This window comes from Podarcis vaucheri (genome assembly GCF_965113315.1).
Source record: "Podarcis vaucheri genome assembly, chromosome: 11".
Classification (NCBI taxonomy): Eukaryota; Metazoa; Chordata; class Lepidosauria; order Squamata; family Lacertidae; genus Podarcis; species Podarcis vaucheri.
Window position 1 is genome coordinate 4,499,910 of NC_138749.1, and position 22,546 is coordinate 4,522,455.

The window sequence follows — 22,546 nt, forward strand, 5'->3', positions numbered from 1 at the left end:
GACTCTTCTTCTTCTCATCCGAGTCCCAGCAGGGAAGGTGGAACTAGCAAGAAAGAGTTCAAGACCAAAAACCTCTGTCTTTCCATGCAAGCACTTTTGAGCTGCCAGTTCAGGGAAGCGAGATGGATCTGGAGAGGGCGGCAGGTTGCTCTCCCTCTGAAAAACAACCACGCAGGCCAGTTGCTCTCGATTCCGCTTCTTCCCTCAGCCAGCCGCTCCATACAGTGGTGCCAAAGCGTTTGCCTGGCGACCGTAAGCGCTGCCTTGCTTAGGATGCCCTCCAGTTCCATCGCGGCTGGTCTGGGGCAGTGGCGGGGGCGATTGTCCACATGGGTGGCTGAGATTAGCTCATCTGCTGGACGGGGCCTGAAAGCACAGAGGCCTGCCCAGCCAACCGAGGACACAATGCAGCAGAAACACATCTGGGGGGAGGTGAGAGACACAGGCACTATGACAAGAGAGGGGGAGGAAAGAATGGATTTTGTTTGCTGCAGTATTCCAGATTTCCTGGTTGCTCTGAGCATGTAGCAAGTATGGCTTGGGAGCTTTAAAAGGAGTCAGGGAGCCTTCATCTAGCCCAGGGATGGGGACCTTCAAGGCCAAGGGGCAAATGTGGCCCTCACAGCCTCTCTATCTGGCCCCCAAGACCCTCCCTGCTTGGCACTCTCCTTGAGTGTTTTTGCCTGGCTGAAATGTGTCCTTGGACTCAGATAAAGCCACCTGCTTACATGGATGGAGACGACGACAACAACAACAACAACAACAACAACAACAACAACAACAACAACAACAATTTATTATTTATACTCCGCCCATCTGGCTGGGTTTCCCCAGCCACTTTGGGCGGCTTCCAGCAAAACACTAAAATACAATAACCTATTAAACATTAAAAACTTCCCTAAACAGGGCTGCTTTCAGATGTCTTCTAAAAGTATGGTAGTTGTTCTTCTCTTTGACATCTGATGGGAGGGTGTTCCACAGGGCGGGTGCCACTACCAAGAAGGCCCTCTGCCAGACTCCCTGCCTTGGACCCCGCTTCAGCCTCGGACCGGACACGGACCACACCGCACGGTAACACCCCCCCCCCCCCGGATCAGCACAGTAGGTCTTTCAAGACCGGTGTTATGTGGTCTCTGCAGCTGCTCCCAGTCACCAGTCTAGCTGCCGCATTCTGGATTAGTTGTAGTTCCCGGGTCACCTTCAAAGGTAGCCCCATATAGAGCTCATTGCAGTAGTCCAAGTAGGAGATATCTAGAACATGCACCACTCTGGCGAGACAGTCTGCGGACAGGGAAGGTCTCAGCCTGCATACCAGATGGAGCTGGTAAACAGCTGCCCTGTACACAGAATTGACCTGCGCCTCCATGAACAGCTGTGAGTCCAGAATGACTCCCAGGCTGCGCACCTGGTCCTTCACTCTGAAGGATTCAACTTCAATCTGTTAGCCACCATCCATCCTCCAACCGCCTCTGGGCACTAACACAGGACACTCACACAAAAGAGATGTCTTTTGGTGTGCGTGATGTGATTTGTGCATTGCAGGGGGTTGGACTTGGGGGGTTGGACCCTACCCATTCTATGATTCTGTACCCTACTGTACAAGGGTTAACATTTATTGCTCTGAGTGCTTTGGCCTCTGGCCCCACTAAGCAATGGCCTGTGGCAGGTCAGCCTGTGTTTTCCCAGCCACTCTGGGTGGCTTCCAACAAAATATTAAAATACAATAGTCTGTCAAACATTAACAGCTTCCCTAAACAGGGCTGCCTTCAGATGTCTTCTAAAAATCTGGTAGTTGTTTTTCTCTTTGACATCTGGTGGCAGGGGGTTCGACAGGGCAGGTGCCACTACCAAGAAGGCCCTCTGCCTGGTTCCCTGTAACTTGGCTTCTCGCAGTGAGGGAACTGCCAGAAGGCCCTCAGAGCTGGATCTCAGTGTCCGGGCAGAACGATGGGGGTGGAGATGCTCTGGCCCCACTAAGCAATGGCCTGTGGCAGGTCAGCCCAGCAAGCAAGGACGTGGAGCAGAGAGGAGCAAGGGATCTCCAAGATGGCACAACACCGGAAAGTTTCGCTGTAGTTATGCCGCAGGCGTTTCCGCACGATGGCCTTTGATCAAGGTCTTCTCTGTAAATAATGGTGATGATGCCACGGCTGCTGAACTACACACAGAAAAGAAAAGGTGTAACATACACTCTGATATTACAAAAAGTCATATTCAACTGAAATTGGAAAATAAGAAGCTGTTGCCTGGAAGAGAACATGACGCTGAGGCTAGGAAGAAAAGAAAGTTCTTCATCCACCCTTGCTGTAGTCTTTGGTTGCAATGAGGCTACACACACACACACACACGCCAAATCTCCCAGGCCACCACTTCGAGACCCGCTGCAGGCGGAGGGGATGCCAGCCTGCTGCAGCCGGCAAGTCTGAGCTGTGGCATTTAGGATCTCTCCAGTTCCCAAGGCTGGAAGACCCTGTTTGAGACTTCCCAAGGTCTTCTTGCAGGGGGTGATGGGGCAGTGGAACGGAGGCACACTTTGTTACTTGCCTATTTGGAACTCTGAAGAATTCATCGCCAGAGTGTCAAGCTTTTTGCACCTATGATTTATGAGAGCCCGGGTGGTGTGGTTAGAGAGTCGATTAGGGACCTGTGAGAGATCAGGGTTCAGCACCCCACTGCTCCTCCCAGCCTAAGCTACCTCACCGGGTTGTTATGGGGATTAAATGGGGGGAGGGCACAGGGGAACTTGCACACCACCCTGATCTCTTTGGAGAAAAGGTGGGGTTTAAATGCAATACACAAATCAGAATTGACAGCTGGAGAAGACTCATCCCATCTTGGGAATCTGGGCCAGCTTTCTTCCAGGGAGGATGGGGGCGATAAAGCAAAAATCTGGATTGCCACACTTCGGAGGGCATTTGGGGGTTTCTCCCCTCCCTCTCTGGGCATGCTTCTGAGAGCCGAGGAGACAACGGAAGTCTTGATAACGTAGCAGCGAGTCAGTAAGCAGCTGGGCACATGACGTGCCCTAATAAATGGGATAAAGACGGTATCTCCCGAAAGCTTATTAAGAATTATTCTGCGCGCATCGCAAGGGGGCCAGGAAATCAGAAAATTAGTTTTAGCGGTGCTGAGAAGATTAAAGAGAAAATAACACCCAAGAGACCACCTCCTTCCTCCCCTGGTCCTGCTATGCCTTTGTTTTTTGCTGCAAACCAGTCCACATTAAGAGGGTCCCCCATTAATTACAGCTCTGGGCATTAGCCATCATACAGATTCTGGTCACTCTGATTTTATCCCAGATCCCAAGCTACTCGAGGTGTAACTCAGCTACATTAGTATAAAACAGCATTTTAAATGCATTATGAACATGCAACACCAGGCGGTGCTGTAAAGCACAAAACTTTTCTATGCGATTTTACATAGAGGTTTTTTTTTACTTTTGTTAGAACAATTTCATTTATGACGTATTTATAGCATTTCTTTTCCTGTGGGTAGATCCACTCCAGGTCAGCTAAGTCTGGAGAAAGATGCTGGGGTTGTCTGAAGGGGTGTTGCTGTGCAGAAGTCCCAGATCCAAGGCTGATCTCTAATCAAAGCAGGGATGGAGAGAACCTGTGACCCTCCAGGTGCAGATGAACAAGGGTGCTCCGCCCTCAATCCCTCACCGCTCTGGCTGATGGGGGCTGGAGTTCATCAGCAACTAGGGCAGTAGTTCCAAAACTTTTTTTGGGGGGGCCCATAAACTCATACCCACAGCCCAGTACCCTATATAAAGCATTATTCAGAAGAGTGGTTTGCACAACCCACTGAGCAAGATATGAACACAGTAAAATTCAAAACAATAACAATCAATTGCACATTTATTCAAAATCCAAGTAAAACCTTTTGGTTTAACGAATTCAACAAAATGGGTGGGCTTGGTCCAGTCAGTGGTACCAGCTTTTCAAAGTCTGATAGACCTTTACATCTCCAGCCCATCTGCCTCTCTGCACCCCCTAGGGAATCCCACTGGCGGAATCATTTCCTCCTGCATCTGCATGTAAATCATTTCCTCCTGCATCTTTTATAATAATCCAGATCGTTGACATCTCCATTATATCCAAAATTCACCACTGGACTACAAGTGTTATTCCAATCTTACTAACAATTTTAGCTGTTCACAATGGTTCTTAAGATCAATTATAAATTTCCCCCACTCCTTATTAAAATGTTGGTCTTCCTGATTTCTGCAGGAAGACTTTTGGAGCAACTCTGCTGAGACAAAGACTGGAACCCCAAGAGATTCTGCCTTCACCTCTTTGGGAAAAACAACAACAACAACCGGTTCCCCTCTGCCTAAAGGCTGAGGTCCGACTGACACAGTCAGGCTGCAAACTCACATTGCTGCTGCTCCCCTTTTACAGATGCGGGAACTGAGGTTGAGCTGGCTTATTAAACAGTTAAACAGAGATTTGAACTCAGGTCTCTGCGCACTCCACTGGGCCTGCTGTTTGCTGCCGCTGTGCTCAAAAGTATTTTGGAAGGAGCAGGAAGTGGCGACGAGCCCCGCTGGGCTTTTGGGGCTCTCCCTGAGCCCCCTAACCCCCCTCCACCAGCCATAGGTACCTTCCAATGCTTTTCCGGATGTGCGTGGGATATTTGCTGTGTGGATAACAGCGCGGCTCGCTTAGCCTGTAGGCAGCCGCTCGGATGCGAGCATGTAATTAATTGCTACGCAAAGAATGTTCTGAGCCGAATTGCCTGGTGTATAAATGATACCGTCTCCCTCCGCACAAAGGGAGCGCGATGCAAATTCTCCTGCTATATTTTTTAAATACCAGCATTTTTCAGCTGTTTGTTCTTTTGTAAAATTTATCAGCCTGCCTCCTGGGAGATGAAAGGCAGCGGGTCCGGCGGAGGCAAATGAGCCTCGATTCAGCAGCGCCTGCTGGGAAGGAAGACTTGGCAGCGGATTCGGGGCAGGGGCGTGGAGAGAACCCCCCCGCCTTCCTTTTTCATCCCCGACTTTCCTTTCTTCTCCCCTTTCAAAGGGCTCTTGCCAAAACAGACCTCTGCCCTCACGGTGCCCTCTCGCAGCTGGGCTTCTTGCATTCAGCCAGGAAATTCCTGGCACCTGCTTCGCACAGCCTCTAGCTAAGAACTGCTTCTTTTTACACTGTTTCCTGCTTTGCTGGGGTTGGGCTAGATGACCCTTGGTTCCCTTCCAGCTCTAAGATTCTATGATTCTTACTCCTCCAAGTGGCAGAGAAATCTCCTCTGCAGCATCTGCTTCCTAGTGATGGAGGCCGGAAGTCTGGAGCTTCGCAGTGCTTCTGCGACGCATTTTGGTTTGCAGATGTCCTGGGAGGTGTTGGGTGACATCGCTGAGGCTGGTGCCTCCCCCACAACGAAGCGTCACACGGGATTCATCACTCCAGTGTCCCGACATGCTGATGTGAGTCATATCCAAGGACATGAGCGCACGGCCAGCAGAGTCCAAACAGAAGCTGAGCCTTGAGGTGTAACATCTAAGCCGAATTTGCTGCGCACAAAATCAAACGTAACATAACAAAGAAACCATGGCCTCTCTCTCTGTCTTTCTTCCTCGGACAGAGAACTGCAAAACAAATAGCTATACAGAACGGAACAGCATACAGTGGTACCTCGGGTTACAGATGCTTCAGGTTACAGACTCCGCTAACCCAGAAATAGTACCTCGGATTAAGAACTTTGCTTCAGGATGAGAACAGAAATCGTGCGGTGGCAGCGGGAGTCCCCATTAGCTAGAGGTACCTCAGGTTAAGAACAGTTTCAGGTTAAAAACGGACCTCCAGAACAAATTAAGTACTTAACCCGAGGTACCACTGTATCTCAATTTCCCCTCACAAGACTCCAACAATCAGTGCTGGAATGTAAACACAGACATGTGACATGTAACAATCCCACACACAACTGCAGCAACGGAGGAATGGAATTCCCAACAGGAGGAGCAGGGCAGAGGCAAAGGCAAAGGCAAGCACTACCCAGGCATTTTGACTCCCAGGGAAACAGACATCCTCCAAAACAGTGCTTCTCAGACTCTCTAAGGAGGTGGACAAGCAATTCCATCCCACCTGCCCAGTGTGTGCTGGGGACTGGTGCCACACGCGGTCCCTGAAACGTCCCACCCAACATGGGCTGTGGTGGAGACATTGTGCACTGGCAGGCAATGGCTTGTGGGCTGTGGACCACCACTTTGAGAGGCTCTGCTGCAAAGCACCAGGCAAAGCCCTCTTTCCCCCTCTCATCCCTTCTGGTAGTCTACATAAATAGCAACACCCTAGAGGTCCGGGCCCTAAGGAAGTCAGATTAGCCTCATCCAGAGGCAGGGCCTTTTCAACACTGGCTCCGGCCTGGTGGAACGCTCTGTCTCATGAGTTGTTCTGCTTGGCCTTTGGCTTGGAATCAACTTGATCCCCTCCCCCTCTTTCCTTTTTCCTTTCTCCTTCTGTGATGGCACTCCTATCTGGGGACTTCCTTGGCTTTTTTCTGGCCCACGTAGGACCAGTCTGGATAGTTGGCCTTGGTGAAGATTTGACGTTTTCACGTTTTCATCCCCAAAAAAGTTTTTGATTTGAGTTTCTACTGAAATGAGGCTGCATTTTAATGATGTATTTTAATCTTGTTTTTAAGTTGTATTTTAATCAATTGTTTTTATACCTGGTGTTAGCCGCCCGGAGCCCGGTCTTGGCTGGGGAGGGCGGGGTATACATAAATTATTATTACTATTATTATTATTATTATTATTATTATTATTATTATTTTATATTTGCAAAGGTCATAGTGCAATAAGGCCTGCACCAGCAGCTGGTACTTCCAGGAGACTGGGGAAGAAAGAGTAAGAGCTGTTCAGTTATGGAACGGTCTCCCCCAGGAGTTTGTGGACTCTATCCTTGGAGGTTTTGAAGCAGAGGTCGGATGGCCACCTGCCATGGATGCTTTGGCTGATATTCCTGCTTTGTGGGGGGGGAGGGGTTGGACTAGATGACTGTTGGGGTCCCTTCCAGTGTGAGAGCCAGTGTGGTGTAGTGGTTAAGAGTGGTAGTCATGTAGTCTGGGTAACCGGGTTCGCGTCTCCGCTCCTCCACATGCAGCTGCTGGGTGACCTTGGGCCAGTCACACTTCTGTGAAGTCTCTCAGCCCCACTCACCTCACAGAGTGTTTGTTGTGGGGGAGGAAGGGAAAGGAGAATGTTAGCCGCTTTGAGACTCCTTAAAAGGGAGTGAAAGGCAGGATAACAAATCCAAACTACTACTCTTCTTCTTCCAACTCTTCAGTTTTATGGTTCTATGACTTGCCATCATTGCCTTCTGCAGTGGCATTCCAGCAACTCTTCCCAGTAGCTCTTGCCCCCAGTGAGGCAGTTGCAAGGACTGAAGGTCCCTGCCTTCCCACTGCTCTCCAAGGCTCTCCTCTCCAGGGCCTTTCCCAAGCAGTCACAACCAGTGTCTGTTCTTCTCTTTACATTGCTCTTCATGTTCTAGGAGACCATCAGGGAGGGGAGCTGATGAGGGAGGGGAGCTCCCTCTCGGCAACAGGGAGAGACCCCCTGGATTCTTTAGCAGCCTGTCTCGGCTCTGCCTCCTGGCCTCTCTCCTCTCCAGCCTCCACTTCAGTCTCGGAGTCTGCACTGCTGTCTGCCACAGTCTGCTCCTGCTCACTAAACCCTGTTGCCTCTTCAGCTTCCGACGCCTCCTCTTCCCAGTCTGATCCCTCTTCTCCCTCTGGCCACTCACCTTCATCTCACCACCAATCCTCTGGCCTGGGGGTTCCCTTGGGGGGGATTCCCCAGCTGGTGCCTCCCAGCACACCTCTTGTAGTGGTTTGGAGTTACTTGTGCGTAAACTGTCCCCGTTAGGGAGCTTAATTGCCTGGGTTAAACCGTCCTGACTGCACAGCCCATCTCAGCGTGGCTGTCTCAGTCGCTAGCAGAATCTGTCTGTGGGCGTTTCTTAAACCTTTGCCAGCATAAAAGCTGTTTGACACCCAATCGTCTCCGCCTCTCATTGCGCGGGAGTCTTCTGCGCAGGGAGGGCATGGGTAGTGGAGGACCAGTGCTCTCTTCACTGACGCTCCGGGAAGAATCCCGGAGCCCTTCCCCCTCTTCCCCCATTTGCTCTCCTGGATCTTTGGTGTTACACTGATTTCCTTCCCCCTCTATCAAGCTGCGTCTCCCCCTTGTGCTGGTACCTTCTCCTGCAGAATCGGAGAGCCTCTCCTTCTCCTGTTGCTCCGATGTCAGTTTCCTGACATCCCCCCATCTGGGCAATCCCTGGCACTGCCCCTCTCCCCTGAGCTGTATTTAGGCCAGCCTCCTTGGAATGTAGCAAGACTAGGAGCACAAACTTTATTGTCAGTTAATATTCTTTCTTTCTTTTTTTGCTTTGTACAGTGGACCCCCGGTTTGTGAACGTGATCTGTGCAGGAGGCATGTTCGTGCGGGTTGCAATTCGGCGCTTCTGCACATGCGCAAAGCACGATTTAGCACTTCTGCACATGCACAAACGCCGAAACCCGGAGGTACCCGTTCCGGTACTTCCAGGTGGTATGCATGGTATGCAGCCCGAAATCGCGCAACCCAAAGCATATGTAACCCGAGGTATTACTGTGTACTTAAGCTCGGACTGGTGTCTTTTGCTATTTTGTAAGATTGAATTGATTCTGCGTTGTTGATTTTAGCCATTTTGAATTTGCCGGCATGTTCTGCCCTTTGCAAATTTGTGTTTCTGGTGTTCTCTGCGTTGATGTTTTGAACGTTTTCTGGAAGCCATTTTGGGCCCAGCTCTCTATGGAAAAGTAGCATATAAGTCTTCTTCTTCTTCTTCTTCTTCTTCTTCTTCTTCTTCTTCTTCTTCTTCTTCTTCTTCTATCACTCGTAGCCAAGTTAGATTGTCTTCCATGAACACGCTCTTAACCGTGAGTCCATAAGTGACAGTGGAGACCTCAACCCGTCAATGGCTCAGTGGTAGATATGCATGCAGAAGGATCCTTGTGAGGTGCCAAGAAGGTTGAAGAAAGATGAAAATAACACCTGTAAGTCTTGTATGACGCTTTCTGCAGCTTTTAACAATCTCAGGCAAAGGATTGGCCAAAGCACCTGTTGCTTCGGGCTTAATTTCACTGGGGTGACGCCAACTTATCAGTGAGATACATTTACGTACAGAAACCTTTTTCTCTCTTTCTGTGCTTTCCTACCCACAGCTGATTTCCCTCCCAACTGATGGGTATTCTGCCCCCCATTCAAAGCTGAGCATAGCCCCACCAACAGTCAATATTTATCTTCCAGTCTCCGGCTCCCTCCCCCCTCCCCCTGCCTGGGAACTTAATGCCTTTGAAAGGCGAATGATTGACGATTTACTGAAAAACAGAGTTAAAAAGTATAAATAATTCTTACAATTTGGCTGCTGTATTAAACAGGGCATATGAGAAAAAAGCCCCAAAGACCAAGGTTGGCTTTTATTATTAACAAGGAAAAAAAATTAAATTTAAATAAATGTAATATTTATTAAAATTTCCTTTCACGCTGTTACCTGAGGTTCATAAAACTTTTGAGCTGTGTCAGCAGTGTGCTCCCCAGCACATTGAACTCCAGGGAAAACTATAAGCAAATGCTTAAGATCAATGCAAACTACATCACCATTACTCAAAAAAAGGGGGAATTTTAACTATTTTTGAAGGCCCCAGGACTCTACTAATCCAGGTATAAAGACTCTTTTCACCTTCAGACTTCATGATTCTGGTTCCCCTTTCACCTCCTCTCCCTTCCTCATCCATCCACCCACATGAAACTCTGCGCCTTTACTCTGGGGGTGCGGAGAGCGGGAGGGAGGAAGAGCAAATGAATATACATTGGGCTTAAACATCCATCCACTCACCAACTTTGCATTTCCCCGTAATTTCCCCAGCTGGCATCTCTCTGTTAATTACACCACAATTCCATTCTAGTTTTCTGGCGCCGATTTCTCGTAGGCCTGGGGTGTTGAGCTGCTGGGTGCTTTGACGCACCAGTGATGGTGCGAGCCTCAGTCCCCCAACCCCTTGTGCAGCTCCACTGCTGCGTGGGTGATTGGCAGGAGAGGGGAGGAGGAGCCTCTTCTAGTGGCCAACCCTGCAGACACATCCCTGCAAGGTGCGGGGAGACAGCGGGAAGGACGTCCTAGGTTCGACCATCTCCACGTAGGGCTGGGAAGCACTGCTGCCAGAAACCCCAGACAGCCACCGCTGCCAGGCCATGTAGACCAGCCTGGTGGGTGTCCACCAATGTCTTGGACCACGATTCCCATCAGCCCAAGCCAGTGTGGCTGATTAGGACTACAATGCCCATCAGCCACAGCAAGCACTCTAATTTACAGTGGCACCTCGGGTTACATATGCTTCAGGTTACAGACTCCATTAACCCAGAAATAGTACCTCGGGTTAAGAACTTTGCTTCAGGATGAGAACAGAAATCACGCAGCAGCAGCAGCGGGAGGCCCCATTAGCTAAAGTGGTGCTTCAGGTTAAGAACAGTTTCAGGTTAAGAACGGACCTCCGGAATGAATTAAGTTCTTAACCCGAGGTACCACTGTACTCGGTATGTGGGTGGCGCTGTGGGTTAAACCAGAAGGTTGCCAGTCAGAAGCTTGGCGGTTCAAATCCTCGTGACGAGGTGAGCTCCCGTTGCAAAGTCCCTGCTCCTGCCAACCTAGTAGTTTGAAAGCATGCCAGTGGAAATAGAGAAATAGGCACCGCTCCAGCAGGAAGGTAAATGTCATTTCCGTGCGCTGCTCTGGTTCACCAGAAGCGGCTTTGTCATGCTGGCCACATGACCCGGAAGCTGTACGCCGGCTCCTTTGGCCAATAAAGCGAGATGAGCGCCACAACCTCAGAGTCGGCCACGACTGGACCTAATGGGGTCCCTTTACCTTTTACCTTACCACTGTACTCAGAACATTTAGGGGGCTAGCCTAGTCCCCCTAGTACAGTGACATGATGCTCACGGCAGTAACCCCTCCTGAAGGTTCCTTGGACTGGAATTGGGACAACACAGGGGAGATAACAACAACAACTTATTATTTGTACCCCGCCCTTCTGGCTGTGTTTCCCCAGCCACTCTGGGTGGCTTCCAACAAAATATTAAAATACAATAGTCTGTCAAACATTAATAGCTTCCCTAAATAGGGCTGCCTTCAGATGTCTTCTAAAAATCTGGTAGTTGTTTTTCTCTTTGACATCTGGTGGGAGGGCGTTCCACAGGGAGGGTGCCACCACCGAGAAGGCCCTCTGCCTGGTTCCCTGTAACTTGGCTTTTCGCAGCGAGGGAACTGCCAGAAGGCCCTCAGCACTGGACCTCAGTGTCCGGGCAGAACGATGGGGGTGGAGATATACTTCAGGTATACTGGACCGAGGCTGTTTAGGGCTTTCAAGGTTAGCACCAACACTTTGAATTGTGCCCGGAAATGTACTGGGAGCCAACCACCTGATGAATACAAAGTCTGCCACCTCTCACTGTTCTTCCTCTGGAAACAGCTCCCTGATGAAGGCTCCTAGGGCTTGGAGGTGGGGCAAGGCAGGTGGGAAAAGCCATTGCCTGATGAAGAGCAAAGCCTCTCTCCCTCTCTTGCCTTCGGCCCAATGTGTTCCCTTGGAACATACTCTTTAGTGTTCAATCGGAACAAAAAGCAGCCTAAGGAAAACCTGGTTTCCATTCAGCACCAAACCTTACTGGCAGCAACCTTGTGATTAGCACCGTTTTCAAATGCTTGTCTGAGCAGGAAGGTCTCAGACTGCCGGCAGAAGGAGAACAAGGAGGGAGCCAGTCTGACCTCTCTTGGGCAGGAATCCCACAATCTTGGAGAAGCCACAGAAAAGTCTCTCTGTCTGTCTGTCTGTCTGTCTGTCTCTCTGTCTCTCTCTCGTCACTGTTGGATTCTCAAGCCTATATCAGAGGAACTGGCCACTTTCCAGGCACCCGGCTTGATCTCCTTGTTGACCTCCCCGTCTGCGTCTCCCGGCAGGATACAGGCTAGGTCACTATCGGCGATCCTCCTCAAGCGTGAGAAGAACACACCACTCTTCCCTCCTCCCTGCCTCCCCCAGGGAGGAGAAAGAGATAGACAGAAATGTATTTACATGCCTTTATTTCTGTCTTTGCAGCAGTACAGAGAAACGCGTCTGCACTCATCAGACTCCAACAGCAGAGAGACAAACTCCACCCCTGTACTTCCAGTACAGGTCAGATGACACTCTGAGCTAACATCCGGTGCTCAGCACAGTGAATAGTCTGCCCCTTTGTTCTCACGGTACAGTCCCAAACATTCACATCCTGTTTTGCTTTCCAGCCAGCTGCAGCTCGCTGCTGCATTGCTCCTTTTCCGTAACAGTCACTACCCATCATGCTCCTGGTGTTGATGGCTCCAAGAGAAGGTGCTCACCTGAAGATCTAAGCAGCTGGACGGGTTTGTAAAGGGCTTTACAGCTCGCAACCAGCACTTTGAATTGTGCCTGGGAACGGACTGGTAGCCAGTGAAATTGTCTTAATGGGGGAGCAACATGCTTCATGTGACCAGTCCCGGTCAGCACTTTGGCTGCAGTATTCTGGACCAATGGAAGCTTCCAAACACTTTTTGAAGGCAGTCCCAGGAGCCGACAGAAGACCCCAGGACTGATCCCCAAAGAGGGCTGGGAAGGACTCCTGCCTGAAATTGTGCTGGAAGCAGTTTGGTGCCATTATGCTCCATCTGAATTTAGCCAGGGGACAGCCTCTGCCTTCCTCTGCTTACTTCCTCCGTCTTGAAGGTGGGAGCGTGTGGAAAGCGCAAGCTGCTATGCTAGTCATTTTCCTCTTCTCCTCTTGATCATTAACATGCTGAAAAGAGCTTGAAAGAAACAGTGCCATTTTTTAAAAAGGGATTTATTCATTTATTCATCAAGGTTAAGGACCCTGAAAAACTGCTGTCGACATCTTTTAGCTCTCAGTTCTTTCAAATCTCACATCCATTATATTCCTAAATCCAGTACTCCCCCCCTCCCCCCGTCCTCTGCTGGAAGGTTTTTCTCAAGGCAAATCTATTGTTACAGACCTAATGTTACAATAAATCCCTTTAAAAATTCGTTATTCTGGTACAATTGTCTGGAGGGACGTGGGATCTCTAGAGTTTGGGGAGAATTCTCTGTGCTGTAAAAGTAGCGGAAAGTAATATTCTCCTTCAACAAAGTCCTAGTTTGGTCCATTTAGTATTGAGGTTCCAACTGATTTGTGTATCACCCATATGGCTCTTATGCATGGGACAATGTCAGCACAGAGCAACTGGGTTTTCTTGTCTGCATACTGCTGGCTGAACTCGTGAAGCCTTCAGCTCCTGGATCTAGTTGTTGTTGTTTTTTTTGGGATGAGCTGTGATCTCAGGGTCCTTCCTGTTAAAGTGCAATTATTTAATTGACGCTGAAATGGTGAATGGTAAATGTGCACTGCTGAAAATATTTAACATGGAAGATGCCATTAAAGTGTTCTATGCCAAACCAAGAGCAAAAAGGGTTCTCTGAGCTGGCTTGATAATTAAGCATTGTTATTGTTCTCAGGTAGCTCTGAAGTGGTGTATTAACCTCAGAGGTATTGAACTGCAAATTCGCCTTTTTGGAAAGGTGGTGGCTGCAGTCTGGGTTCTGTGAGAGTGAGGATGTAAATGGACCACTCCAGGTAAACATTGATACTGAAATCCAGCATCACCTGAGCTCTGCAAGTGCAGTTTTCCCCCTATTGAAGTGCAGCATGTTTGAGGAATGGGACATTCGTAGGGAAACCAAAGTGCTCATTTACAAAGCTATTGTACTACCAACCATACTGTATGCTTGTGAAACATGGACCACTTATAAACGCCATCTCCAACTCCTCGAACGATTCCATCAACGGTGTCTCTGAACATTTTTACCCATCACTTGGGAAGACAGGCAAACTAATGCCAGTGTACTGGAAGAAGCAAATATCACCAGTGTTGAAGCAATGATTCTTCAACATTAACTTCGTTGGACTGGTCATGTTGTGCAGATGCCTGATGATCGTCTTCCAAATCAACTACTCTATTCCAAACTAAAAAATGGAAAGCGTAATGCTGGTGGTCAACAAAAGAGGTTTAAAGACTCTCTCAAGGAAAATCTTTTAAAAAGTAGTATAAACACCAACAATTGGGATACGCTGGCCTGTGAGTGCTCCAGTTGGAGAACAGCCTTTACCAAAGGTGTCATGGGCTTTGAAGACACTCGAACTCAGGACGCAAGGGAGAAACGTGCTAAGAGGAAGGCATGCTTGGCAAATGCACACCTTGATCAACTCCCGCCCGGAAACCAATGTCCCCCACTGTGGAAGGATGTGTGGATCCAGAATTGGCCTCCACAGTCACTTATGGACTCATTGTTAAAACCGTGTTTATGGAAGACAATCTTACTCATCTACGAGGGATCGCCAAAGGAGAAGAATTTCCCGGGACACTCCCAGAATTATGAAATTCTGATTTGATCCTGGAATGCTCCCATTTCCCCTGCCAGTGCCACTGCCGTCACAGCAGTGGCGTCTACAAGGGAGCAGCCTTTTGCCTCTCCATGCCCGTAGTGGCTGCTGGAGGGCAGGTGAGGAGGAGGAGAGGCCAGACCCCAACCACGCATGATGCACCAGCCCTGAGGTGCAGGCAGTGGGCAGGACAGGAAGAAAGATGGAGCACAAGGAGTGTGACTGGTGTGTGCTTTTATTTTTTACATCTTCCAAAGAATACAATAAAATAAAACCGGGATTGAGGGGTTTTCTCAGGACGGTGGAGGGTGCAAATGCTGTGTCCTGTTGGTGTAGAAACAAAAAATGTGTGTTTGTGTGTGTGTGTGTCAAGGAGGATTATTTGGGGTGAGGAGCGAGAAATGTCCCTATTTTCATCTGAGGAATGTTGGAGGGTATGGAATACCTTCATAAATAGGTCATATCCCTTTTCCTGATGACTAAGTAATGCCCTCCCCAACCTGCTATACCCCCATCCTCTCCAAAAAGAGGAGAGGTGGCTAATTCTGTGTCCAGGGCAGCTGTCTACCAGCTCCATCTGGTATGCAGGATGAGACCCTACCAGCACACAGACTGTCCCTCCAGAGTGGTGCAGGCTCTGGTTATCTCCTGCTTGGACTACTACAATGTGCTCTATGTGGGGCTACCTTTGAAGGTGACCCGGAAACTACAACTAATCCAGAATGCGGCAGCTAGAATGGTTACTTATAACACCGGACTTGAAAGACCTACATTGGCTCCCAGTACGTTTCTGAGCACAATTCAAAGTGTTGGTGCTGACCTTTAACGCCCTAAACGGCCTCGGTCCAGTATATCTGAAGGAGTGTCTCCACCCCCATCGTTCTGCCCGGACACTGAGATCTAGCGCCAAGGGCCTTCTGGCGGTTCCCTCATTGCGAGAAGCCAAGTTACAGGGAGCCAGGCAGAGGGCCTTCTCAGTAGTGGCACCCGCCCTGTGGAAAGCGCTCCCACAGGCTGTCAAAGAGATAAACAACTACCTGACTTTTAGATGACATCTGAAGGTAGCCCTGTTTAGGGAAGCTTTTTCATGTTTAATGCATTCTTGTATTTTAATATTGTGTTGGAAGTCACCCAGAGTGGTGGGGAAACCCAGCCAGATGGGCGGGGTATAAATAATAAATTATTATTATTATTATTATTATTATTATTATTATTATTATTATTATTATTATTTCTGGTGGAACATGTTGTAACCAATGAGGAAAGAGATGGAGATTAGGATATTTAAGCCAGCTCTGCCTCCGCACGTGTCCCTCATCTTTGGGTACCTGCCCTTCTGCCCTTCCAAAGTGTGGGGCTGTGGCTTATCACTCTATTGGGGGCAGAGCAGGATTTTTTTGGGGAAGCACTGATTAGGTCCCCCTCCCATTTCACATGATGTGGTGTTGTTTGTGTTTGGAGTGGCATTCGATTAATTTGGCATGCACTTCCGTTTACCTATCCCAAATCTCCCAATATTCAGCTTCATTAGGTACAGGTAAAGGGACCCCTGACCATTAGGTCCAGTCGTAGCTGACTCTGGGGTTGCGGCACTCATCTCGCTTTATTGGCCAAGGGAGCCGGTGTACAGCTTCTGGGTCACATGGCCAGCATGACTAAGCCGCTTCTGGCGAACCAGAGCAGCGCACGGAAACGCCGTTTACCTTCCCGCCAGAGCGGTACCTATTTATCTACTTGCACTTTGACATGCTTTTGAACTGCTAGGTTGGCAGGAGCTGGGACCGAGCAACGGGAGCTCACCCTGTCACGGGGATTCGAACCGCCGACCTTCTGATTGGCAAGCCCTAGGCTCTGTGGTTTAACCCACAGCTCCACCCGTGTCCCTTCAGCTTCATTAGGAGTCTGTGAATTTTAGCGTTAGGTGAGAGGGAGGAAAACTCCCCCCCCCAATGATCTTAACCAAAGACCTCCTGATTTCTGGCGCGCCCCCTTCTCTTCCCCATGTCCTCCTGGCAATTAAAGAGGATTTGAAAAATTATAGACCTCTGGCAAACTTCCAAACGGCCTGTTCTCCGCTCGCCGCCTCTTTCTCTCTGGCCCAGTCAGGCTGGCATCCTTCCATGGGCCTTCATTATATTTTACGGCCACGCTACAGTAGTTAAGAGCATAATTTAGGAAGTGTCAGAAGCGGAGTATGTGGGAGCCATCTTAACCCTCCTGTGGCACCGAGCGCTGACTCAAAATGACACACTGCTCAGGGGAACATTAGTGTTGTCTTTACACGGGGAAAAATATGTTCTTCCAGGGCTTCTACATAAATATGCTAGGGTGGTCCTGGGCACCGCTGTCTCCCCCCCCCCACAAACCGCCAATCCCCCAGCAAACCGAACATGATGCTTCTCTGAGCAAGGGAGGGCAGGGACAGAATTGTAGAGTTGGTTATCTAGGCCAATGCAGGATTATTTTTTTGTCCTCAGGTAGGGTTCGAACTCACGACCCTGAGGTCAAGGGTCTCATGCTCTTCCGACTGAGCTGTGATAGAAAGAAGCGGGGAAAGTGGCCGCGCGAGAGAAGGCAGCCGGATCATAGAAGGGCTACGTATGAACCCCAAAAGATGATGCCCATTGCCAAAAGAAGACACAGATTTGCATAAAATTGGCACATCCCAATTTAAATGTAAAGGTAAAGGTACCCCTGACCATTAGGTCTAGACATGGCCAAGTCTCTGGGATTGCGGCACTCATCTCGCTTTCCTGGCCGAGGGAGCCGGAGTACAGCTTCCGGGTCATGTGGCCAGCATGACTAAGCCGCTTCTGGCGAACCAGAGCAGCACATGGAAACTCCGTTTACCTTCCTGCCAGAGTGGTACCTATTTATCTACTTGCACTTTTGACATGCTTTCGAACTGCTAGGTTGGCAGGAGCAGGGACTGAGCAACGGGAGCTCATCCCGTCACGGGGATTTGAACCGCCAACCTTCTGATCGGCAAGTCCAAGGCTCTGTGGTTTAACCCACAGCGCCATCCGCATCCAATTTAAATGTAGAGAGATGCAATTTTAAAAATTGCTATAATCTAAATATTGGCAATACGATGGGTGGCACCCAGTCAGCCTTACCCCAGATATGCCCACTCAACTGGATGGAATTGGCACTCCTACAGGTGATACAAAATATCCATCTCACATCTGTAAGAACTCAGTCTTTTAGTGTGGCAGTGCCTGCCCTACGGAACTCCCTGCCTCTTGACAGCAGGCAGCTGCTTTCACTGTGGTCTTTTTAGCACCTGCTAAAAATATTTTGGTTTAGACAAGCCTATCCAGACATACGGCATGAAAAATGGAGGTGCATGTTTTAATCTGCTTTCAGTTTACAGCTGATTTTAATTTTTCTGTTTTGATGCATTGTTTTTACAAAAAAAAAATATTATTGTTTCATTCTCTGGGTAAACCACTTTGAGGGCTTCTTACTTTTTCTTCTTCTTTTGAGCCATCAAGCAATGTACAAATTAACAAATAGAAATAAATATTCAACAAAGACTTGCTGAACAGGACTAGGCCTATTCATTTCATTTGATCTGTTCTTTTGGCAGGTCTGCTCAAAGCTGACTACTGCGATGAGTTTGCTGTGAAAGTGCTCAAGCTGTTGCTGGACACCTTCCCACGCTCCCCTCTGCTGGTGGATCTTCCTCCTCACCGTTCTGTATCATCAAACTGGACTTCTACCAGACAGCCCTTTTAAACAGACCTATGATAGCCCAACAGAGAGAGTTGTCCAGATGTCAGCAGTCTTCTTCTTCTTCTTCTTCTTCTTCTTCTTCTTCTTCTTCTTCTTCTTCTTCTTCTTCTTCTTCTTCTTTTCTGCTCAGTCAGAACAGTATGAGACTGTTTTAAGCTGAGGGTCATGGGTTCAAGCCCTGGCCTGGGCAAAAAGTTCCAGGGGGTTGGACTAGATGTTTCCCAAACTTTGGACTACAACTCCCATCACCCAGTGTTTTGGGATGATAGGAACTGTAGCCCAAAAACATCTGGAGGGCCGAGTTTGGGAGAAACTAGAATAGATGATCCATGTTGTTCCTTCCAACTCTACAATTCTATGATCCTATGATTTACCACCCTTTTCTCCAAAGATTACAGGGCGGTTCGTAACATAAATGTTCACAACGTTGCGCAAGAAACAGATCAACGGCTGAAAGGAAGGCACTTCCTAGCTATTGAGCAACTATTTGGGGGAGCTTTGAACTTTTGTTTTGCTGTTGTTTTAAAGCCCTAATAACAACGCCGAGACTCCCTTGAACGGAGTTTGAGAACTTCCTCTCTGGAGCGGCTGAAAATAGTCCACGGAGCTGTTATCCGAAAGGGGTGGATGTGATCTTTGGGAAGTATCCATTCCTGGCACTGGCGAAGTGCAGAACTCAATTGCCGCTAACGAGGATGAAATTACGGAGGCATTAGTGTAATTACAATGAGAAAACTCTTCTAGTTCAACAAAGATGATTGATGCTGGCGGAAGGCTTGGTGGGAAGTGGTTCCAAGTGCGTTGTCCCCTGTGCTATTTATCTCCAGCGAACGCCGCACGCAAGGAAGAGCAGGGAATGTGGCAAGCGGATCTCTATCAAATAAATAATGTGCTTTGGCAGAGCCACCGACAAGGAAGGGTGCAAGATTCTGGAAACTGTGCACCTCAAGAGGAAAGCGAGGAGACTGGGCCATAAATCTAGCCGTCCGCTCAGGAGGGCTCGGAGGTGTGTCTGTACAGAGAGGGTTGCCAAAAACATCTCCACGCTTCTCCAGGACTGTACCTGCGTCGTCCGCACCAGTTGATGGCTGCTCACGACTTCCAACCCCCTAAAAAACCTGTTTAAAATGTCGGGGGAACTAGCTATAGAGGCAAGGCCCCCCAACCCGCTTATATTTTTATTTTATTTTAAATTCCAATGCCGAGGCAGGTTAACGAAGCTCCAGGTGTTCCTTCTAGAGAAAAAGAGATTAAGAGTCAACATTAATCAAGTTTACAGCATATTCAAATGAGGAGATGAAGTGAGGGAGGATGCACCATAAACAACCACCCAGCCTGAAAGGCTTTCCTAATGAGCCCGGATTTTCAGCGAGGGATTTGCCAGGGTCGAGGTGGGTGGCAGGGAAGAAATAGGTGCGTTTTGCGCAAAAATGGAGCGAGAGCCCCAAACCGGGATATTTCCTCCCTGATTAATTGGATCGCTGTTTAGAAATCCGGGGAAATGGATGAGCGGCAGATTCGTCGGCAGACAAAGGGAAGCGCTCCTTCGCGCAGGGCGGAATTAACGTACGGTTTGAAGGCAGGATTCAGCCCGCGACTCTAGTCACAGAAGCAAAATGGGATGCTATAATAATAATAATAATAATAATAATAATAATAATTTATTATTTATACCCCGCCCAACTGGCTGGGTTTCCCTAGCCACTCTGGGCGGCTTCCAACCGAATATTAAAAACAATACAGCGTCAGACATTAAAAACTTCCCTAAACAGGGCCACCTTCAGTTCTCTTTTAAAAGTAAAATAGTTGTTTATTGCCTTGACATCTCCTGGGAGGGCGTTCCACAGGGCAGGCACCACTGCCGAGAAGGCCCTCTGCCTGGTTCCATGTAGCTTTGCTTCTCGCAGTGAGGGAACTACCAGAATGCCCTCGGCGCTGGACCTCAGTGTCTGGGCTGGATGATGGGGGTGGAGACGCTCCTTGAGGTATACAGGACTGAGGCCGTTTAGGGCTTTCAAGGTCACCACCAAGACTTTGAACTGTGCTCGGAAATGTACTGGGAGCCAATGTAGGTCTTTCAGGACCGGTGTTATGTGGTCTCAGCGGCTGCTCCCAGTCACCAGTCTAGCTGCCGCATTCTGGATTAATTGCCGTTTCCGAGTCACCTTCAAAGGTAGCCCCACGTAGAGCGCATTGCATTAATCCAAGCGGGAGAGAACTAGAGCATGCACCACTCTGGAAAGACAGTCTGCAGGCAGATAGGTTCTCAGCCTGCGTACCAGATGAAGCTGGTAAACAGCTGCCCTGGACACAGAATTGACCTGCATCTCCATGGACAGCTGTAAGTCCAAAATGACTCCCAGGCTGCGCACCTGGTCCTTCAGGGGCACAGTTGCCCCATTCAGGACCAGGGAGTCCTCCACACCAACCCGCCCTCTGTCCCCCAAGAACAGTACTTCTATCTTGTCAGGATTTAACCTCAATCTGTTAGCTGCCATCCATCCTCCAACTGCCTCCAGACACTCACACAGGACCTTCACCACCTTCACTGGTTTCTGGGAGAGTTTTAGGAGATCCGTATAGTTCTCACAGAGCTACGGTTTCCTGAGCGCCTTAACAATCAGTCCTTCTTCCCAGTGGACTCTGGGAATTGTAGCTCTGTGAGGGAAATAGAGGAATCTCCAAACACCTCCTAGTACCCTTAACAAATTGCAGTTCCCAGAATTATTTGGGGGAAGCCATGACTGTGTAAAGTGGAGTCATGTAGCACCCTGCTTGTTGTTAACGCTTAGCTGGAATGAAATATTCAACGCAGCAATAGAGAAATTTAAATAATAATTTATTTGTCAGACAAATAAATGAGAGACACAGTGGTATATGGCTACCAAAGCTCTGCCCACTCTAGCCCTGATGGCCAGCACTTATATTTCCTCAGCCCAGCCCCTTTGCTCCTCCTTTGGCTGCCTCTGTCCAATCAGCCTGGTTGAAATTCCTATTGGCTGTTTGCTAGAACCAATCATAAACGATATACCCATTTCCTATTACCTTTTATGGGAGACAAAGAGCTATATTTCCTTCTATCCATAAATGGCAGACAAGTAGCCATATATCTTACATTTGCCTCGACAAGGCACCTTAATTGCCAGATCATCTTTGCCCTATTGCCCTATTACCCCTTCACTCCAAAACAGATGGCTAAAACAGATGGCTCATGGTTTTAATTTTTATCTTAAACAATGATCTTGGGTTCACCTTCTCACACACCATCAATGAAATAAGAATCTAACATAAGAATCTAACATTTCTTACTTTCTAAATCCTTTGCATACTTACATTTAAGCCAATATATTTCATACATTAACATATATAGCTTTTTAGAAGGAAAGGAACTTAGTAAAAACAGTTTCCAAAAGCAACCCCTTAAATTTACACCCTCCTTTCAAGCCAGCTGCTGTTCCTATTAGCTCTTGCCCTTTAACCTTAGGAAGATGTGGCTCGAGTCTGATGGGAGGCACCTAGTATTATTTTCTGTTAAACAATAAATCTCACTATTTACCAACTCTTAATTGTGTTTTTGTAGCTTGATTGTATTCTGTAATATGTATGGTCAGTATGACCTTTTGCTCCCAGCCTGTAATTTCCTTTTACAACTTTGAGGTACTGCTATAAATCAGAGGGGCCCTGTTTAGGAAGATAAACATCTGCCAAAGTACTTAGCCAGCTGGTTTCTGCCTGGCATGAAAGATACAAACATTTACAAATATATTTTTTAAGCTCATTTTAAAATACAAGCCTTGATCAGATGCCTCAGTCATAGCAGGGCTTTCCAGGTATGGAACGAATGTGTCCACTGGGCCTAACAGTAGGTCTGGCCAAATCTGCTGCTCCGCTCGTTGCCTCAGCCTCCTGCACTAAAGCGGGTTAGACTAGATGAGCTTTGGGGGTCCCTTCCAACTCTCCAGCTCTATGATTTGGATTTGGGGGATATTGGGTTGTTGCTTTTATTTTGATTAGATACTTTGTGTTTTGTGTTCCGGTTTTGTTCTGTGAGCTGCCCTGAGACCTTTGGGTATAGGGCAGTATATAATAATAATAATAATAATAATAATAATAATAATAATAATAATAATATATTGTGGGGGCCGTGAATCAGCATGTGTGGTGAAGGTGGTCACCCCAAAAGATGTGGATTGGAACAGAAGCAAATGCTGGTCAAGAAAGCTCTCGTTTAAGCAGGCCTGAAAACCTGATTTTTAAGGGAAGAAATGTCTTGTCTGGAACACGAGAGCAAAATTCTTGGTTAGGCTC